This window comes from Helianthus annuus, chromosome 13 (assembly GCF_002127325.2).
Source record: "Helianthus annuus cultivar XRQ/B chromosome 13, HanXRQr2.0-SUNRISE, whole genome shotgun sequence".
In the NCBI taxonomy this organism is placed as follows: Eukaryota; Viridiplantae; Streptophyta; class Magnoliopsida; order Asterales; family Asteraceae; genus Helianthus; species Helianthus annuus.
This window is the reverse complement of record NC_035445.2, coordinates 96,759,693-96,765,602: the sequence shown is the minus strand read 5'-3', so window position 1 is coordinate 96,765,602 and position 5,910 is coordinate 96,759,693. Positions and strand designations below refer to the sequence as shown.

General features: G+C 38.5%; 1 long non-coding RNA gene across 1 annotated transcript; it reads left to right on the top strand.

The window, feature by feature from the left end:
• The first annotated feature begins 439 nt into the window (after nt 1-439).
• Nucleotides 440-1,842, top strand: LOC110903038. The gene is made up of 3 exons (XR_004877565.1): nt 440-799; nt 888-1,002; nt 1,077-1,842. It is a non-coding gene; the product is annotated as an uncharacterized LOC110903038 (long non-coding RNA).
• The last annotated feature ends 4,068 nt before the right edge of the window (nt 1,843-5,910 follow it).

Below are 5,910 nucleotides of genomic sequence, written 5' to 3'. Positions count from 1 at the left end.
ACTTAGGATAAAATTGTAATTTGACAGGATCTACAAACTAAATGACCGCCACTTTGATCAACCACGTACTTTAACTATTCCCGCCCACCTTATTGTTTGTAGAGATTGAAAATGAAAATTGTTCATATTTGTTTACTTTTAAATAAATATTTTTAGCGATCCCACGCCCTTTTCCACCTGAATACTTTAAATTTCAAAATTTTAATTAAATACAATCGAGAAAACTAGAAAAAAAGAGAAAATAAAAAGAAAAAAAAACCTACTTCCCGCCATCTTAGCCGTTGGCAAAAAGGGAGCCTTGCATTTAATCCTAACCTTCATCTCCTTTGTTTAAAGAGTAAATTTCAAAGTTCGTCCTTTATGTATGTCTAATATATCAAAGTATGTCCTTTATCTTTAATAACCTCAGAAAACATCCTTAATGTTTTAAAAACCAATCAGGTTATGTCCTTTACCCTAAACCTTGTTTGTTTTCCCAGTTAAATCAGGTCATGTGAGAAGCACATGAGGGTATATTGGTCTTTACCTTAATAAAAACCCTAAACTCCACCATCATCTTCTCCATCTTTCAATCACCTGCACATCAACATACCCCCTTCTTCTCTCTATCTAACAATCCTACCACCACCACAACCTGGCATATTCAAGAGAGAGTGAGAGAGAGAGAGAGAGATCGAGCAGAAGAGGAGGCAGGAAAGAGAGAGAGAGAACCGGCGGAGCCGGTGCCGTCGTCTACGGCGGCGGTGGTTCCAGCGACCCTCTCGAGTCACAGCAGTCGTGGGTTCAGGAATTTTCTCCGGTAAACTTATCCAACTCGTCATCTTCACCTCTTTTACTCTCAGGTCTGTAACGAGCTATCTCTCAAGTCCGTTTTGTTTGCGTTTCAGGTTTGATGGTTGATGGGGTCGGGCATCATTCTGAGTTTGGGTGTCACGGCACGGGTCAGACTCGGTTTGGTTCGAGTTCAGTCGACACCGGGTTAACATGGTCGTCTCTATTCCGGTAAGGGTTTTGAGTATTTTCGGTTAAGTTCCAGTTTCACTTCAAAATCGGATTCTGTTTGGATTTATTTTCAGATTCATTACAACCCAGTTTCAGTTTGGGTTCGGGTCCAGTCAAAGTAGCCAACCGACTCAGTTTCATTTTCGGTTCAGATTCGGTGTCGGGTCAACATCAGTCAAACAGTCAACAAGGGTGGGTCGTGGTGGCGGTGGTGATGGCGGCGACAGGTGGGTCGTGGTGGCGGTGGTGGCGGCAGGTAGGTTGTGATGGTGGTAGGATTGTTAGATCTCAATAAACCACTTTGTTGCCCTAATTTTGGTGAGTTGTAAGAAATTGGGGTTTTTTTGTTCATGGGTTATTGATGATAATGTTGATGATAATCTGGGTTTTGAAGTTTTGAATATCCGGGTTTTGAAGTTTTGAATATCTGGGTTTTGAAGTTTTGAATATTTTTTTCTTTGTGTTTTGAAGATCTGGGTTTTGTTTGAAGTTTTGAAGATATAATGTGCAGATTATGAAGCTTATAGTTAAGAGAAAGAAGATTTGAATATTTTATAATTTTATTTTTCTAGTATTAAGGTAAAGACCAATATACCCTCATGTGCTTCTCACATGACCTGATTTAACTAGGAAAACAAACAAGGTTTAGGGTAAAGGACATAACCTGATTGGTTTTTCAAACATTAAGGATGTTTTCTGAGGTTATTAAAGATAAAGGACATACTTTGATATATTAGACATACATAAAGGACGAACTTTGAACTTTACTCTTGTTTAAATATTCAACCACTTAATTTCCATCAGTGTGTGCTTGTTTGTTTACTTGTTTCTTTATTATTTAATCCTTTATTTGATATTCTTTCATTATTGTAGGAGACTATTATCTAAGGTCATACGTAGTGGGGCGGTATGCCCCTGTATAGCGCCGGCAAAACGCCGAGCATACCGAAACGGTGGGCGCTATCAAACAAAAATGGGTGGGTGACGCGATAGATATAGCGGCGTTTTGAAATGTTATTTTGAATTTTTGACCGTTAATAAACGGTCATATTCTATAAAAAAATTCATTTTATTTATTTTCACACTATAAATAACTCTCAACTCTTCCATTTTTTTATCAAATCATACTCAAATATTCTCTCATTCTCTATATATTTTTTAAAAAGTTTTGAAGCTACTCCCACCCTATTAAAAAAAATGGGTTCCCCGTCGGAAGACTCGTTCACCAATATTTACCGAAGATTTTTTTCACCCGAAGAAGACGCGGAGGAGGAAGAAGCGGTTACGAGTGCATGTATTTTTGTGATACAAGCATTTGAGCACGTTCGGCCTACTCCCCCTCCACGACCCATCTTGCGGCGCACCTATATCTTGCGAGATCGTGAAGCCGCGAACGAGCGTTTGATGAGAGACTATTTTGATGCGACACCGGTTCACGGACCCAATGTTTTTAGACGGCGTTTTCGGATGAGCCAAAGATTATTTTTGCGCATTGCTAATGATTTGGAAAATAAGTATGATTTCTTTAAGCAAAGAATGGACGCACGAGGATATTTAGGCTTCACCTCAATTCAAAAGGTCACATCCGCGTTACGTATATTATCATACGGAAACACGTACGACATCAACGACGAGTACTTGAAGATGGCGGAGAAAACAACCCGAGATTGCTTGGAACATTTTTGCTATGGTATTTTTTATTGACTTTTATTTATTTACTTACTTTTATATATTGATTTTTTAGTAGCTTACTAGTAAAACTTTTATATATTAAATTATATTTTAGGTATATGCGAGCTATATGGAAAACGTTATTTGAGAAATCCCACGTGGAACGACCTTCAACAAATATATGAGGTGCATCTAGAAAAGCATGGAATACCCGGCATGATTGGTAGCTTGGATTGTCGTCAATGGCGTTGGTATAATTTTCCAACCGCATGGCGAGGTCAACATACACGGGGTGATAAAAAAGGACCAACTTTGGTATTACAAGCTGTTGCGTCATACGACCTTGGGTTTGGTCGGCCTTCTTTGGTGTAGCCGGGTGTTTTAACGATATTAATACGATAGAGGCTTCACCATTATTAGAGAGCTACATTTCTAGAACTATACCAAAGGCTGGTTTTCATGCTAACGGGAACGACTACGAGCATGGCTACTATTTGGGCGATGGTATATACCCGGAGTATTCGATTATTGTTAAAACGTTTTCTGAAACGTTCGATGAGAAAAGAAAGTATTTTAAAAAATTACAAGAGTCTTCAAGAAAGGATATCGAGAGGTGTTTTGGGGTTCTACAGCAACGATGGCATTTTATCAGAAATCCTTGTCGCATGTGGCATAAGGATAGAATACGAATGACCATGTATGCTTGCATCATTTTGCCTAATATGATCATTGAGGATGATGGAAAAGCGAGATGCCAAAACTATATTCCGGAAGATTTAGTCGAAGGAACCCAAGCAACAATGGAAGAGAGACTCGCAAATGCTCAACTATTGCGATCTAGGGAAATACATAACACGTTGAAGGCGGATTTGGTTGAGCATGCTTGGGCGATTCGCCCAATTCGATACAACAATGACGACAAAGAAGATTCCGAGGAAGAAGAGGTTGAGGAATTCGAAGATGGGTACTTTGAAGACGAAGGTTTGGATGCCGGAGAAAACGAAGAGGAAGAAGGAGAGAACGAAAATCAAGCCGAAGAATAAATATATTTTTTTAATTGTAATGTTTTTTTTTATTTAAGTGTAATGTTTTTTTTAATTTTAGTGTAATATTTTTTTAATTTAATGAAATGAATTTTAATTTTATAAAGTTAGAAAATAATTATAAAAAAATAGAAATTAATAATTGAGTAATGATTAGACGGGGGCTTTATGACTACGGGCTTAAATGCATAACGCCCACCCGTACACGTGGCGCGCCACGTGTCGCATAACGCCCACAAAGGGGCGTTATGACTACGCATGGCCTATGTTGATCAGTTCTGTTTAAACATTATGGAAAACATGAATTACATACCTGTTACAGCAGACAGGCCAGCAGAGAATCCAGTCAGAGACGCAGCCATTGAGTTCGACATACTTGTCAAGATGATCTGGTTCCTCCTTAGGGTGTAAAGTTATGATGGTGATGAACCGAGACTAGGGAGAGAATCGGTTAGGGAGAGAGAGCCGATTGTGATGTTATGAGGGTTGTGTTTGTGTAACTTGTCTAACCCTTAAACTCTCTAATGATCTCCTTATATATACACCCAAGAGGAAACCTAATTAGTTAATAAGGGTAATATGGTCCATCAACAATTACCAACTAATTATTAATAGGTTATTAATATATTTTGATCTAATATAATATAAATGATTATAATGGCTAAAAGATTAAATATTATATTAATAATATATTTAATCTCACATTCTCCCACTTAGCCTAGTAATCATTTATCATGAGTATTAGATGAGCCTGGCCAGGAGTTAACACTCATTTTAGCCTTAAACCAAGAACTATAGCAGAGAAATACAGCCGTTGAATCATCATTCGACTCAGGACCCCCATTAATCATACTATAGCCTCAATTTAAAACCTAATAGTTACGATCAAAATATGTATAAGCCCTTTAGCGTCTGATTTGTATTTATATTTGTCTATATGTCATTACACCAGCAGAACATATGTTAGAGACATACACAATCAAACTGAGGAAATTTCATTAATTAAAACATAAGCTAGTACAATATGCCACTAAATAAGGTCTTTAGTAAGTCCCATATTCGATACATGTTCTTCGAAAACTTTAGGTGGGAGACCATTAGTCATCGGATCCGCAAGCATATCTTTAGTACTGTTATGGGTGAAATTCTGAGCCCATATCCTGGAGAATATCTTGATATATATCTTGTTTATTGTATCTGTTTACATCCGGGATGCTGACTCAGGATATTGGTAACATCCTGAATGGTATCCTCAGGATCACTAACGGATTAAATGCAGGTACGTGGGTTAGAAGCTAGCAACGTTCATGAAGACCTTTTCTACTGAAGACTCGGTCTAAGTCGTTCACAGGAAGCCGTTGAAGCCGCATTACTCGGTCTACAACGTTCACATTGGAATATTCGGGGCATCCCATGTTTATAGGAATTTTAGTTTGTAATTCATTACTATAAATAGTGGGTATATCAGATCAACTAGGACATCACAATCACACTCTCTACACTCTCAACACTTGCTCTCTCGCAACTTTCACAAAATTCATTGTAACACTTAGCGATCTGATCTATATCCTGCACTGTATCCTGAAGTTTAAAGCAATAAGAAGAACTAGGCAGCTGCGATTGTCAGCTCCCGAGGTTTTATGCCGGCGATCTAGATTGATCAAGGGCTTTCCTCGTACATCCCGTGTCATTTACTTTACTTTATTGCTCATTGTTTGATCGTAGATACAGCTCAATATCCTGAGCCGTATCCTGAACACTGTTTTTCCAAAGAACCTAACAAGCATATTTTCAACACACTTTTTAGCACACTACCTCACTCAACCAATTTGATCACTTAATTGCTTCGGTAATTTTTGACCAAAACAATTTGGCGCCCACCGTGGGGCAAGTGGTGCTCTCTTTACTAAAAATCTTTGTGAAATCGTTAATCGGTTTTCTGTTTTCAAAACTTTTTGCCACATTGTTTACAATGGCCTCAAGATCAAACATGAGCTCTTCTACTGTGTCTGCTACAACTTCTGCAACAGTTGGTTCGGTGCTTCCACCGCCTCCTCCAAGGATGCCAGCCTCTACACAATCTCAAGATGTTATCCCTACTCGGAGTGTTCAGGGATCTGCTCCTGTTTTAGCTTCTAACGATGAAATTCTAACCTTGTTTGGAAGTGTGCAGGAACAAATGAGGCAGCAACAG